Source organism: Nannospalax galili, unplaced genomic scaffold (genome assembly GCF_000622305.1).
Source record: "Nannospalax galili isolate Female #2095 unplaced genomic scaffold, S.galili_v1.0 scaffold14, whole genome shotgun sequence".
Taxonomy (NCBI): domain Eukaryota; kingdom Metazoa; phylum Chordata; class Mammalia; order Rodentia; family Spalacidae; genus Nannospalax; species Nannospalax galili.
Window position 1 is genome coordinate 3,711,344 of NW_008336953.1, and position 17,109 is coordinate 3,728,452.

The window sequence follows — 17,109 nt, forward strand, 5'->3', positions numbered from 1 at the left end:
ATTATGTGCCATGTGTACCTTCATACTCCTAATTTCCACAGCGAATGATTAGAATGACCAGAGCATAGACGAGACCTAGGGAGATTGAACAGATTTTCCAAAGTTATGGAGCTAACAAATGTTAAAGCTCCTTACACAGGCAGTGCCCCAACTACTGCTTTTTAATGCTGAACTGAGCTAAGCATTAAAGACATTCCTTTCCTCCCAGGGCTGTTGGGAAGATATAAATAAACAACAGGATAGTCCAAAAACCATGCAAAGACAAATGTGAAATGCTGTCTTGGCAATGAAGAGAACTCTAATGCAGTCTCTTCGATCCATGGATCATCTGTGTGGATATCTGAAGTACTTATGAAAAATGAATGTTCTAATGTCTAAACAAAAATATGCTAACAAGTTTCCCAGGTAATGCTGACATACAACTAAAATGTGAGCATAACTAAGAGGTTCAGTGAAATACATGTCATGGAAAAATTCACACATCAGCCGAGTAACAAATACCATAATTGGTACCGTGTGGTTACAGAAAGATTGACAGTAGTTCTCAAGTATGGTCTCCAGACCAACAGCATCAGCTCCACATGGCAATGTGCTAGAAATGCAGATCTGTGGACTGGCTCGAGACACACTGACTTGGACACTACTGCTCATTACACAGTAACACTGGGAGGCGTGCACACACAGAGCGCACACACAGTAATACACTACCACTCATCACACATTAACACTGGGAGACGTACACGTACAGCGCACACGCACAGTAATACACTACCACTCACTACACAGTAACGCTGGGAGGCATGCACGTACAGAGCACACACACACAGTAATACACTACCACTCACTACACAGTAACGCTGGGAGGCGTACACGTACAGAGCACACACACACAGTAATACACTACCACTCACTACACAGTAACGCTGGGAGGCGTACACGTACAGAGCACACACACACAGAAATACACTACCACTCACTACACAGTAACGCTGGGAGACGTACACGTACAGAGCACACACACACAGAAATACACTACCACTCACTACACAGTAACGCTGGGAGGCGTACACGTACAGAGCACACACACACAGAAATACACTACCACTCACTACACAGTAACGCTGGGAGGCGTACACGTACAGAGCACACACACACAGAAATACACTACCACTCACTACACAGTAACGCTGGGAGGCGTACACGTACAGAGCACACACACACAGAAATACACTACCACTCACTACACAGTAACGCTGGGAGGCGTACACGTACAGAGCACACACACACAGAAATACACTACCACTCACTACACAGTAACGCTGGGAGGCGTACACGTACAGAGCACACACACACAGAAATACACTACCACTCACTACACAGTAACGCTGGGAGGCGTACACGTACAGAGCACACACACACAGAAATACACTACCACTCACTACACAGTAACGCTGGGAGGCGTACACGTACAGAGCACACACACACAGAAATACACTACCACTCACTACACAGTAACGCTGGGAGGCGTACACGTACAGAGCACACACACACAGAAATACACTACCACTCACTACACAGTAACGCTGGGAGGCGTACACGTACAGAGCACACACACACAGAAATACACTACCACTCACTACACAGTAACGCTGGGAGGCGTACACGTACAGAGCACACACACACAGAAATACACTACCACTCACTACACAGTAACGCTGGGAGGCGTACACGTACAGAGCACACACACACAGAAATACACTACCACTCACTACACAGTAACGCTGGGAGGCGTACACGTACAGAGCACACACACACAGAAATACACTACCACTCACTACACAGTAACGCTGGGAGGCGTACACGTACAGAGCACACACACACAGAAATACACTACCACTCACTACACAGTAACGCTGGGAGGCGTACACGTACAGAGCACACACACACAGAAATACACTACCACTCACTACACAGTAACGCTGGGAGGCGTACACGTACAGAGCACACACACACAGAAATACACTACCACTCACTACACAGTAACGCTGGGAGGCGTACACGTACAGAGCACACACACACAGAAATACACTACCACTCACTACACAGTAACGCTGGGAGGCGTACACGTACAGAGCACACACACACAGAAATACACTACCACTCACTACACAGTAACGCTGGGAGGCGTACACGTACAGAGCACACACACACAGTAATACACTACCACTCACTACACAGTAACGCTGGGAGGCGTACACGTACAGAGCACACACACACAGTAATACACTACCACTCACTACACAGTAACACTGGGAGGTGTGCACGTACAGCACACACGCACACAGTAATACACTACCACTCACTACACAGTAACGCTGGGAGGTGTACACATAGAAAGAATTCTTAACTGCTGCCATATAAAACTGAAAACCATTGTGCAACCATTGTACACAAGAAGTTTCTCAATAACAGGTATTGATCGGTTGCTACTGTTCACACCTAGCTCTGCACTCTGAAAGAAGCTTGATAACGCAACAATAGATCACTCGACTACCTAAGCCATCGTAGCGGCAGTCGTTTCTGATTCAGAAGTCAGTAGATATGGGTTCAAATCCTTGCTTTCCCGCTGGAAATATTCTGTATTTACTTGTATTCACAGAATTACATTTTTACTTGCTCCCACATTCACTGTGTCTCCCCCTCAAGCAGAGGGCAGGGAGTCTGTCACACAATCTCTATAGCAATGCTCACCTACAGCAATGTCTGAATTAATGAACATACTTATTGTCTAGTTCAACTCACACAAGCCTTCAAGGTAGGCATTATGATCCAAAAGTTATCATTTGAATGAGGAGAAATCAGAAGCTAAATAACTTACAAAGAGTCAGAGTAGGATGTGAGCCCAAGTCTGAATTCCAATGTGGTATTCTCAGTAACCAAAATCAATCTATTTGCCAGGTTTTACTGAACACAAGTCCACTTACAATTAGTCATGAACTACACAATGATGTTTGGCCAATGGCAGGTTGAATATACAATGGTGGCTACACCCTATAGCCCAGGTATGGAGAGGTCATGCCATCTGTTTTTGTTTTTTCTTTGTGGTGCTGGGGATGGAAACCAGGGCCCTTTGTATTCCAGGCAAGAGCTTTGCCAATGAACAGGTTTGTGTAAGGGCACACTATGATGATGACACAATCACAGAACTGCCCCAGTACTGCTCAGAATGAACTGCCTCTGCTCAGGGATGCATGGCTGTAGTTTATGAGATAAAGTTATATTTTCAATTAAAGTCACTCAAAATGCAAACACTGAATCTTAGTCAACTTGGTAATTAGACTAGATCCCTTGTGACCAACTCAACATTTACAATGGTTGGCATTAAAGGAAAACTACTTTTGACTAGAGATCTGAGAGTTCAGTAAGGTTTTTTTTTCTTCTTTTAACCAAAATATTGCTTGGTTTCACAGAAAGGTTTATAGAATAAAAAATGTTTTTTCTTATTGATCTTTTCTAGTCCACCATGTCTTGTTTAAAATTATAAAAGTAAATGAGTATTGAAGAATTCTACAAAATAATAAAAAGTGAGTTGGGTAGTGATGTGGTAACCTCTGAAAAATCCTGGTAGAAGAGTTCACTTTCACAGAAGACAGATGCTCCAAAATTATTTGGTGCTAAGCTCTACAAAGGAAATACTAACTTTGCAATGGCCTGTGTTGTAAAGTCAATCTGTCACTGACAAATCTGTCATCACACAATACCTAAAACTACATGAAGATGTGAATAGACCGAGAAAGGGGCCAGTTGTCTCTTAAGCACTATCATGTCTGCTCAGAGTCATGCTTTTTTGATTCTTGTTCATTTGCCTTTCTTAACTTTTTTCCTCAATTACATCTGGATCTTATACAATTCCTTTTACACAAAAGAAAAGTATGCCTTAAGTAACCCTGACTTTGAGTCTTAAGTTCAGCATTTGGTTTGTTCATTTTAACAATATCTTTACACATACACACACACACACACACACACACACACACACACACACGGTCTGCAATTCTGTTTGAACTTGATCTACCTGTAGTTCCAATATTTGGGAGGTAGAGGCAGAAGGACCCTGAGTCTGAGGCCAGCCTGGTCTACAGAGAAAACCTTGTCTAAATAAATAAATAGAGGTTAAAGAGGTGGCTCAGCAGGTAAAGTGCTTGGAGTCGTGAGGACTTGAGTTTAATCTCCAGTGTCCATATTATGAACGGTCCTTAACTCCAGTTCCAGGGTAATCTGAAGCCCTCTTCTGACCTCTGCAGCATTGCACGACATGGGTGCACTCACATACATGCAGACAATACACTCATAAAATAAAAATAATAAATAAAATATTTTTTTTTAAAGCTGGACATGGCAGCACACCTGTAATCCCAGCACTGGGGAGGGCAGAGACAGGTGGATCTCTGAGGCCTGCCAAGCTGAAATTGTGAAAGATAACGTAATACAATAATAATAATAAGGGGAAGACCAGAAACTGAGAGGAGAGAGGGGACATGGGAGGCGCTGCTGGGGGCAGGGGGGGGAGAGCAGTAGAAATAATGTAATCATGCAGCTTATGTATAAAATTCTCAAAAATAAAATATAAATTTAAAATAAACACTTTAAATAGCAAGGCGGGAAGCAAGAGAAGGCACCCCACACAGACTTGGGCCTCCATCCACATGGGTGAACAACCCCCCCCTGCATATATGTATACGTACACACACACACACACACACACACACTCTCTCACCAAAAATAGTAAGTAAATGTATGTCATTCACTCTCTTAAATTTTTAGCTTTTGTAGGTAAATTTCTGGATCTGAAAAACTAAAAGCCTGGTCCTGAATTGTGATAATTCAACAGGAAAGTTATTTGTTTCCCCAGGCGACTGTTTAACAGAGCTAGACAGCTCCTTTGGCAATTCTTAGTAAAAGTCACTCTCAATTCCAAACCTTGACTTTACCGTTTCTCTACTTATTAAAAATACATGGAACATGTTCCAAAAGTCAAGTATTTTTATTCAAGTGTCTTTCTCTTTATCAAAAGAAAATAGTTATTTTGGCATATATGTATAACTAAATCTTTCTGTCTTTGTAGGAAAATAAGCAAAACCACAATGATGGTGCTTGGGTGCAGACGGCTAATGGCCGGCCTTAAACAGAAGCACACGTGCATCACCTGGGCGCCAAGTACTCCATCTGCAACCAGAGAACTGATGGACCTCCACATTATGATAATGTGGCGAGTTTTAATTTGAGTAAAAAGAATTAGTAGCACAGGAAATGGGTGTTATTCAAATATCAAATGCCCACATGAGTTTTATTGTGTGTCCAGGATAAAGAAGACTTGAGACCTTGGACCTTGCCGTCAGAATACTGGTTTAAAAGCTCACCTCTAACATTTATTTTCCCAACAGGCTGCTACATTTTGTAATATCTGATACACATTTAAAATACAAATTATTACTTATTGGGGCTGAAGAGATGGCTCAGTGGTTAAGAGCACTGACTGCTCTTGCAGAGGACCTGGGTTCGATTCCCAGTACCCACATGGTGGCTACGAACCGTCCTTAACTCCGGCCCCAGGGGAATCCGAAGCCCTCTTCTGACCTCTGCAGCATTGCACAACACGAGTGCACTCACATACACGCAGGCAATACACTCATACACATAAAATAAAAATAATGAATAAAATATATATTTTAAAAGATTATTACTTATTGACATGAAGTTCAAATTTAATTGGGCATGCTTTGTTTTATCTGGAAACCATTTCCAAGTGATTCTAGATAAATTACTTAAAAGGTGGCAGAGTTACTGTGCTCTAGCATAAAGTCTATTAAAGTGCTTATGCAACAGATAGTTCAAGTAGATATTTTATAAGTAGTGTCCCGCTAGCCTGCTTATCTTAAGGAGGTTTACACAGAGCAAGAGAAGCCAGGCTAGGGAATATCAAACTTCTCTCCTACAAGTAATCAAAAAAGACTGGCCAAAAGAGTATACCCATAACCTCAACTGTCATATCACGAGCAAGCTGAAAAATATGGGCCAAAAAAGATAGAACACGGAGAAGGTGTAAAGGCAAAAGTTATTGAGCTGCCTGCGCTCGTTTCCCATGGAACTCCAGTGTCGTCCCTAGGAATTGAATTGGGGCTAGTAGGTGGGTATGGATTTCCCAAATCATAGCAGCTAAAGCAGCTTCTTGAGGCTGGCAACAGCCCTAGGCTTTGGTTTGGGAGGTGGTGGTTTGTTTGCTGGGGCCTGCTCTCTGTCAAAGTGGTGGTATGAGAGCAAGTTAACTCTGGTGCCAGGAGAAAGACGGTTCTTGGCTTAGGCTCCCTATCATGGAGGGACTGGATCCTTGGGAATCCTTGGGGAAAGGACTGCTGATTCTGGTGTGATCCTGATCAGAGAGATCAGCATTAGGTTTTGACATGGAATTTGGAGCTCATCTAAATGTTGAAGTTCCTTGAGACAGATTTAGCTCTCTCTTTATCTGCTGAGCCTGTGCCAGGGGCTGAGTAGCCCCTAGAGGGAGGCTCTACCCCTTTTCCCACCTCGCCAGTGTCAGTGTGTTGCCACCTTTTTGATTTGTATCCTCTTTACAGATTTTTAAAAAGATTTCTTCTTTCATTGTGCACAAGTGCTGAGACTCTGAGGTCCCATTTCTGCTGTGTATATATCCTGACTCGGGGCTTTTATTCAGCAAACTGTTCATTCTTCTGTCAGACAATGTCATATTCAACTCTTTTCATATTAAAGCAAAAGAAAAAAGAAAGAAAGAAAGTTCCAGTAGCTCTTGTGTGAACTACATTCCCAACTTCAAAGGGACTGGTGTCTTAGACCAAAGTGCTATACCTCTAGGGCTCAGGAGTGAAGAAACATGGTTTAAATCTATGAACATCTACGGAGAATGCAAAAGTCAAAATCACTTACAGTATTTAGATTATCTGCAAAATTTTTTTGTCTTTGAGAATTTTAAGTGTACAAAACAAACAGACGAAAGCAACTAGATTATAAAGAAACAATCTGACCTGTGCTGGTTATAAAAAGCAGCCTAAAATAAAGGTCCACAGAGAAGCAAATCATTAGTCATGCAATTCTTATCCTAGAACATGATGAATGTATCTCCGAACAGACTGAAAAAATACTATATAATCGAGCATACCCAATACATATACATACTTGTATATACTTTGTACAAGGCACGGTCCCAGAAACATACGAAACAAAAGCAAGTAAATAAATATCAAACTAAAATAATCTTGCACAGAAAAGGAAGTAATGATCACACTGAATGGACAGCCCACAGAATAGTAAAGAATACCACATCCAACATATCTGAGAAGGTACTGATAATAAGAATGTGTCAAAATTGCAATTGGAAAGAAATCAGCCCAAATAGGCAGCAGGTGCAAACTGACTTTTCTCAGCAGACATATACACAGACATATATTGAAGAAAAAAGTTCCACAAAGAAATGTAAATCAAAACCAGAGTGAGCTAGAACCTCACCCCAGTCACAGCAGCTACTTCGAAAAAGACAAAGGTAAGAGGTGCAAGCAGGACTCTGTAGGAAAAGGGTCCCTGCAACTGTTGGTGGCAATGTAAGCAGCACAGACCTGAGCTCCATTCTCAACACCCAGATGAAACTCCAGTTCTAAGGAATCCAATGCCCTCTTCTGGCTTCAGAAAGCATTGCACAACATGGGTGCACTTACACACATGCAGGCAAAATACTCACACACATTTTTTAAAAACCCTCCTAACAGAAACATGCAGTCTAACAAAAATATGCGTGTATCATGTAATAAAAAATTAAAACAATATAGCTGATTGATGGATTCTTTTTTCGTCTTTCATGGTAAGGACAGAACCCTACCCTCAAAAAAATCTAGTCTACTAAATCTAGGTGTTTTCCAAATTCTATCCAAGATGTTCTCATTTTCAGAATGCTAGCTAGTATGTTAAAGTTTTACTCCCATTCTGTTGATCAACTTTCCAGACCTGGAATGTTAATGATCTCTAAATAGCATCAGAACGTGACCTGTCATGTTTCAATCATAATTATATGCGCTCTAAGCAAAAACATACTCTCTCTATGCAACCTGATCTTTAAATTGTGGAATAAAATAAAGAAATCTGTTAAAACATAAAATCTAGGCATGTTCTAACTTAATCATGTTACACCTTTTCAATTCAGCTCCAAGTTTTAAAAACGTTTTGCCATGGAAAATTTTCCATATACTCAGAGCTACAGAAGACAGAAGATAGCCCCAGGAGCCTCTTAAATGGAAAACCCTGTCTTGTTTCATTTAAACCCAGTCACAATCTTCTAAACATTTTAAGTTAAATGCTAGATGCCAGTTCACTCATGAACACTTTAAACACTTCAGTTGGCATCACTGAAAGACAAGAATGTCAGTATTTCCTTAAGAGAAAATAGCAAATGCTTCAGTGGTCCTCTGCAGTGAGGTATTCTGCACAACGTGCGTGTCTGGCATCAGCTGAGCAAACACCAACCTTTCTATTTCCATCTTCCTAAATGTCTACTTGATATTAATGAAAACAACGTGCCACGACAGATACAACCCCCTCCAAAACTGTGATCTAAACTTAGAAAGGTTTCACATTAAAAAACACAGTACAACCCTACGTTAAGTTTCTGAATATCCAACTTCTCCAGTAAAGCCACTTGGCCTATATATTCAAATTCAGTGAGTTTATAGAAAAAAATATGCCACGTGAAAATCTCTAGTACACAGAACAGCACCCAGCATTAGTGATGTTCAATATATATTTTCTGACTGATTCAAAATAGCACCTTGGAAAATGCCAACAGTAAAACAGCCCAAAGCATTTCACAGATTTGTTCTAAGCAGAGCTACCATACACCTGATCAGTACAGAAAGCGCAGCTACTCGATAGCAGTTTAACACCACTAGGTGTCAGGCACGAATCAAGATTTTCTGGTGTTACAAACTAGGTAGAAACACTGTAGAAGTATGTTATTCATTCAACAAATATTTACTGAGCTCTCACACTGTCAGACATTGATTCTTTTACAATGAACAAAACAGACCTGGGATTTGCCTTTTGGAGCATTTGAACTTTATTTAAATGCAGTGTTGGTTGTTGTTTCTTCCCCCCTCTCAAAGTTTCAAAAATTTCATAAATCATGTATGATGTGCAGATTCACTGCCTTGTTATTCCTGTGATGCTAGGTTTTAATTTCTCTGAAAACAAATTCGTTGTAGTGCTCTCAACCATAAAAACTACCTTTTCATCTTTGACTTCATCACCTCTCAATTCCTTAATCAAGCCATCAAGACCTTCCTTTGTGCCTTCTCAAGACCACCAACCTCCCTCAGAAATCTCAGACCACTCACGGACCCACATTTCAACAAAATTCAGCAGCAGCTGCAACTTCCTTCCCCTGGACCTTTCAGGCACACGCTCTGCCTGTCTAACTGCAGTGAACGCCGGCCACACGCCAGCTCTGCCCTTGTCCTTCTTTTAATGCAGCTGTGTGACACCAGTGAACTGCATTCTCTAACTTCAAGAACGTCCTTGACAGTGCTCAGGAAGGCACTGTTTAGGAAGGTGGCTGTTTTAGACTTTTTTTTTTGGCCTTTTTGAGATAGGGTCTCCTTGTAGCCCAAGCTGGATTGGAGCTCACTTTGTAGACCAGGCTGGCCTCAAACTCACAGAGATCTGCCTGCCTCCTGAGCGCTGGGATTAAAGGTGTGAGTGACCATGCCCGGCCGTTTTAGACTTTTAATAACTGTAACTTGCTCTTCCACAGAGGCCTTTGCCCTGTTGGATTTTTTTTTTGTCTCCTGTTTCACTGCCTCTCTGTTGTTCTAGCCTGTTTTTATGTTCACCACTCACACCCCATGTCCTAGCTGAAGGAAGGATTTAGCCATTATCCTTTCTCTTGGTCTTGGCTAGCACTTCTCACCTGTAAACTTGTCAATTCCCAAGTCTTCTCTCAAAATCTCACATCAGAAGTTTCCCTAACTTAAAACAGCACAAAGTTCTCCCCCTTCCTCACAGCTATCACCTGACACCTGGCAACGGTGTCCTCAGTTGCAGCATGCCGTTCCCGTGCAGTCTACACTCACCGACCTTCAATATCTTTCAACGCAGGGTTTCTCAGACATGACCAAGCGTCCCCAGGGACAGACACATGAAGTGTCCCATGCCACTGCTATCCCTGGGCAAGCCCATCCTCTAATCCTCCAGTCCACTAACACTGGGTTTCCTCATCCCTCTGTCCACTGTTTGAGACTGTTTTGGGTACATTTGCTATTCATTGGATCTCGTCTGAAGACCTCGTCTGACAGTATCGTCCTGGTCCCCATCCTAATGAATTCCCTATTAGAAATGAGAAGTTTTTCACTGCTCCTTAAAACTGCCATTTCTTAACTAACAAGACACCAACCCTCCAGGTGTCCTCATATCTTTCTTCTGCTAATTCTTAGGTTTCTTTCTGATTTTTAACTCTGGTTGTTCTTAGATGTTACCTGCCCTAGGATCCTAGCTTTATCCTGTACATCTCCGTGCTCTCTCTGACTGCTTTCATTATGCATAGGACCTAATTATGACATATCCGCTGATGATCTCTCATTAACTGCTCATCTCTCCTCCCTAAGATCTCCAGAACAGGTACTCTAGAGGCATCAGAAAAGCACCTTATACCAAACTGAACCCAGTTCCCTAGGAACAGGAAGATGCCCCCCTCCCCCACCCCCAGCATCCTTTGGTTAATGGCCTCTTCATCTATTTGGCCACTGAAACTAGAAAAGCTAAGGAAGATCCTCTATAAATTAGTCACCCACAGTTGATAACATACAATCCACCCCCAAGTTCTTCTCCCCCAAGGCAAATGCTACATCTAAATATTTAAGAACTCATTCTGGGGTTGGAGGGGAGGCTCAGCAGTTAAGAGCACTGGCTGCTCTTGCAGAGGACTTGGGTAAGATTCCCAGCACCCACATGGTGGCTAACAAACATCTGAACTCCAGTTCCAGGGGAACTGATACTCTCTTCTGACCTCTGAGGGCATTGCATGACATGGGTGCACACACATACATGCAGGCAATACACTCAGACACATAAAACAGTAATAAATATTTTTTTAAAAAAGAATTCTTCTGAAGTGCTGTCATTTGTTCACCAGCAGTTTAATGTGCCCCACCTGAGAACTCTTCCTTCTTGTTAAAAATGATTCCTTTTGTCATGATCCTGTAACACTGTTTTATTTTTGCACTTTTGTAATTATTTTACATTTTCATCTTCCACCAGACTAGGAGCTTTGTGGAATCAGGCCTGTGTCATATGGGTGAGTGTATGTGTTTATGCTTTCATTAAATGAATATACAGCAGAAACTATTCAGTTTTTGAAAAGGGAACAAAAATTCCCTGTCCTGTATTTCAGTAAAGGGAGAGCAAAGCTGTGAATTAATTAGCATGAGGAGGGGCTGTTGTGGAGGGACAGGAGAGGTGGGAGTGTGAAAGGCAGGGCTGTTTTCATTAAATAGCTGAGGAAGTCCACTGCATCAGGTGACATCTGATCAACACTGAGGGAAGTGAGGTTAGAGGCCATGGTGCTTCCTTCCAGGCAATCAGTTTAGTGACTGGCTCGTGATACCAACTCAATTGATATTTGCAAAGTGAATGAATAAACAAGAAATGTATTTCCTGATTTAGTGTATTCAGCATTTAGGTGCAAATATTTCTGTCCTGGTTTTTTTTTTTTTTTTTTTTTTTTTTTTTTTTTTTTTTAAAAAAAAAAAAAAAAAAAAAAAAAAAGAGGACGATAAATCTTTCACTGTGATATATCAAAATAACAGGCTGGCCTTGAACTCACAGGGATCCGCCTGCCTCTGTCCTGTTTTTATACCAAAGATGAAAAGTTACCTGCTAAACATCAGAAGCAGGGACTGTAATTACTACATTTTTTAATAATTACTTTTTTTTTTTTTTGAGACAGGGTCTCCCTGTAGCCCCAGCTGTCCTGGAACTCACTATGTAGACCAGGCTGGCCTTGAACTCACAGAGATCTGCCTGCCTCTGCCTCCCGAGTGCTGGGATTAAAGGCGTGTACCACCACGCCCGGCAATAATTACTTTTAAAGCTAGGAATCACATCCTTTCAATGTTGGCTAACTAGAAAGCAATCAGGTGCAAAAATAGCCCTATCCAGAGGGGTGCTGTTTGTGACCAATGTCACAAGTTATGGAGCAGCTAGGAAAAAGACAGCTCAAAATCTCCTAATTACAGGGCTGCCTGTGAGATGACATTCCTAGATAATGTACTTCAGGAGCCAAGACCCATATCTAGAGACTGAACACCCAACAGTGAACTGATCTCAGTCTTTGACCTTGACAGCTCTCTGCTGAGTCCCTCCAATACCTTTCTGAAGCTGTCTTCCATTCTTTATCAAGCGTGTAGAGCTCTTGAAGAAGTCTTTTTACATTCCATCGAATTTCTTGACTAAGCTAACTTCACTGTACTGTTTTCTAAGTCTTAAAATCTGCTCCTATCTCAATAAAGTTTTTTCTAAGTTAAAAAAAAATGCTCCTAAAAAAGGATTTCTGACATTTACTTTAATTCAACTGAATTTCCTTCATTGTAGATTACTATTACTTATAGTTTCCTGTGGCTTTTAAAGTAAAATGAAGACTTTTTAAGCTTTTCATCTACCAAATTATTTTACAAAGATGTTTAAATCTACATGCACATCCAAGATTACCCAATTTTTTGTTAATGTTCTATCATGCATGTTTAGTTATTTGAAATACTGTGGGGAACAGGAAGACAGATGTGGAACTAGTTTTCTCCCTGAAGAGTACCATGCTAAACTGCAGCTTGCACAACAGTCACATACAAACAGCACCACAGCTAGGTGGTGGCCATGACAACAGGTGTCACGGTGTCCTTCCCTTTATTCACTTGAGCACATGAGCTCCTCCTATGGACCAGGCACCTGCTGGGGAAAATGCAGCTATGTAAGACAACTTCCATCCTTATGGATCTTTTCTGAAAACGATACATAGAAACTGTTTTATACGCACAGTCAAGTAGGGTGCTTCAGAAGGATCACCTGAGCCTTGAAGTTCAAGGCCAGGAAAGGTAACATATTGAGAACCTCTCTCCACTGAAAGAGGTAGGGAGAGAGAAGAGGGATGGAAGGAAAAGAAGGGAGAAGGAGAGGGAGAGGAGGGGACGTTCAGAAGAAGGGAATGGGGAAGAAAAAAGTTCATATTGGGCAGCTAAGTATTTTACTTTGCACATTCTAATGACCAAGGTTTTCTCTTATTTCCCAGTATTAGATCTGTGCTAGTGTCACAGCCTCTCTGAATAGTAAAATTAAAAGGCAGAAATTCTCAACTAACTTACCACACATATGAACAATCATAAGGTTGTCTCCAAAGTATAAAAAGGTATTTTCCATTGTGGAATGACTGAACATACTGAGCTGCAGTCCTTAACTAATTATGAAACATTTTACACAAAATAGCCCTTCAGGCTGGACATGGAGGCACACACATTTAATCACTAGTAGAGGCAGGTGGATCTCTGTGTTTTAGGCCAGCCTGGTCTCTACATAGAGAGTTCCAGGCCAACTATGGCTGCATACTGAGATCCCATCTTAAAAAGGAGAAAAATATAAGAAAGTCTGAACCAACAGAAATATCAGAATAATTTATTAAAAGAATTTTAATATGTACTTTAAAGATCTATTTATTTATATGTGTGTGAGTGGTTTGCCTGCATGTATCTATGTGTACTACATGCATGTCTGGTGCCTGTGGAGGCCAGTAAATGGTATCAGATCCCCTGGAACTGGAATTACTGACAGTTATGAGCTGTTGTGTGTGCTAGGAGCCAAACCCCAGTCCTCTGCAAGAGTAGCAAGTGCTCTTAACTGCTGAATCACCTCTCTGGCCCCTCAAAATAATTTTTAAACAACAACAAAAAATACAAAATTGTTTCGTTAGCTACAAATAAACAGAAGTTCCCAAATCTACCCATAGTGAACTAAGGGTATCACACATGGACAACCACCAGAAAAGCAAAACAGAGCACGAGGCAGAGCTATCCCTCCGTCCAAGCCACGACAATCCTGAATAACTGTCTTGAGTAAATAAAATGACCAATGGATAGAACAAAGGTTGATGAGCATTTTCTGTAATGAATCACACAGTAAATATTTTAACCTTTGTAGGGCACCTATGGTCTCTGTCACATTCTTTCATTTTTTAAAACAATCTCTTAAAATATAAACCCATCTTTAGTTTAGAACCTATATAATAAGCCATGGACCAACTCCCAGAACAGAACAGCAACCAGAACAAACACACATACAGATGCTTTATGACCAAAATGGCTTCTATAGTAACTGAAAAAGCATAGATTTCTCATTAAACAGTATGGGGGTCAAATAAATAGCCTCTTGAGGAAAAAAAAAAAAAAAAAAACACACTCTTGATCTCGTAGCACACACGGTGCTTGATGACACACAAATGCTAGCTGTGGGTATGGAACAACAAAGCACCAGAAGATCAATGTGGCAGGGCAGCTGTGTGTCCAAGGAGTGCACCACAGTGCTCAAGAGAACTCACACAGCATTAAAAAGAAAAGGATATCCACTGTGACAACACTCCAACAGGAACCTCACTGGAGAGACGGCTCAGTGATTAAAAGCACTGGCTGCTCTTCCAAAGAACCCAGGTCTGGTTTCTAACACCCACATGGCAGCTAACAACCGCCTGTAACTCCAGTTCCAGGGGATCTGATTTTCTCTTTTGGCTTGCAGGCACTACATGTACATGATGTGCTTACATATATGCAAGCAAAAACTCATACACATGAAAAGTAAATAAAACAGGAACCTCATCAAAATTAATAAGAATTTGAGAGGCAAGTTCAATAGACACCTGCTATACATATGTAGCTAACAAAGTTCCCATTTGGACTATTTAAAGAATGCCTTTAAATTCATAATTAAAAAGGACTCATAGCTTTAAAAAAAATCAATCAACTATCTTCTGGAAAATGTAACTAAAATTGAAAGGAGTTAATGCATTTGCCACAGATGGAGACTACTACAAAGTTTCACAACTGGTCAAAATGCAGAGAATGCCCAGGCCTAACCCATACATCTCCAATGCAACCTCTACATATAAGTGAACATCACAGAAGACAGGAGGGGAAGATTGTAGCCAGAGGAACAAGATGCCCACTGCTAGATGATGCATCCCAGACATGATAAGGAAGCTTCACTCAATGAAATCTCCACAGTGTGGCAGCCTAACAAGAACTACATAGTGACAAAAACAATTGACATGAAGATGTGACTGGGGGAAATTTCATGGAGTCCTCCCTCTAGATGAAGAGCTGCAAGCAATCGGTGTGGCACTGAGGAAGGAAGAATGGGTTTTCTCCAGGAACTAACTCCCTGAGAGGTTATCTAACCCCAAATGGGAAGTCCTAAATACATGTGCACACAAGCACCACTAAATGGACTCAGGGCATTATTTATACATGGATATTTATAAATGCATGTATGCATATGTAACAATAATAAGGAAGAGGACAAGACACTGAAAGGAAGTGGGGGGACACAGGAGGAGCTGGGGGTAGGAAGGGTGGGAATGGTATCAATATAATACTCATGTATGAAATTCTCAAAAAATAAATATATATGGAAATGTTCAACATAAGCAATCCCTAGAGAATAAAAAGTAGATTCATAACTGTGAAGAGATAGGCGAAAGAAAATCAGTAACTGTTACTAGTCTTTGCGGGGGGGGGAATCTCACATAAATGTTCAGTAATAAGGTGGATGACTGAACAGCTTTTTTTTTTTAATTTTTAAAAAACTTTATTGAAGGCCTGGCGTGGTAGTGCACGCCTTTAATCCCAGCACTCAGGAGGCAGAGGCAGGCGGGTCTCTGTGAGTTCAAGGCCGGCCTGGTCTACATAGTGAGTTCCAGGAGAGACCCTGTCTCAAAAAAAAACAAAACCCAAAAAAACCCTGAATTTTATTGAGAATTTCATACATGCATATAAGGCGTTTTGATCAAATCCACGCCCACTCCCTCCCCTCCAACACCTCCCATATCTCCCCATCACTTTTTTTCTGACTTCATCCTTCCTTCCTTCCTTCCCTCCATCCCTCCGTCCCTCCTTCCTTTCTTCTGGGCTTTCTGCTACCCTAAAATCCTTTTAGGGATTATATAAGAGCTCCCAAATACTTTTAACATTTTTGGCCTTTGGAACATAGTATGTTGTTAAATGGCCCAAGGATATTTTGACTTTTAGTAAGAAAATGGCAACTTTTCTTTGGGGTCTTTTTACCCTAACTGCCTAGCCAATTCCTACCTCCTATTCTTATCACACCATCCTCTGAAGGGGTTACCCAACTTGCGGATAGGGAATTAGGATGCAGACCACTCTGGCTTCTTCCATGCTGAACAGGGACGCAGGGTGAGGCAACTGGAGCACCCCTTCAGAGGGTCTATCTAAAAGACCCCCAAATTGCATAACTCTTATCTGTATGGAAAAAAGAGACTCCTTGACTGGTGAATAGGGGATGTGAAGGAGAAATAAAGGCAAGAGTAATTAGCATTACAAGTTCTAGACAGGGAACCAGAAAAAAGTCAGAACAGGGCAAATTTCAAATGTTCATATGAGAGTCCATTGGGATTTCTTGATGAGAGCTTCCAAAAGCATCCCTCTATTGGGTTCCTCCTCATTTTTCTTTTGTCTGCCAAGGCTGGACTCAGGAGTGATGGACTCAGGATTTGTTTTCAGGCACTTTGATAGCTATTGGTGTGGCTAGAATCAGTGTCAGTTCCCTCTCAAAGGCTTCTAGATAGGGGGAGAAAACAAATTTATCCATCATTTTAGAATAGTGGGTTATCTCCCTTAGCTACAGGTGGGCACTACAGTATTGCAGGCCAAGATTTGAAGTCTTACATCTGAGCAGTACTTTCTGCTTAGAAACAAAATCATCAATGAGAAATAATTGCCTAAATAACATTTTATGTGGACTTAAACCTAATGTAATCCC

General features: G+C 41.3%; 1 protein-coding gene across 5 annotated transcripts in view; it reads right to left on the reverse strand.

Moving 5' to 3' along the window:
- Positions 1-17,109, reverse strand: part of Arhgap21 (Rho GTPase activating protein 21) — a 154,899-nt gene that overhangs the window by 66,584 nt on the left and 71,206 nt on the right. The window lies entirely within an intron of this gene.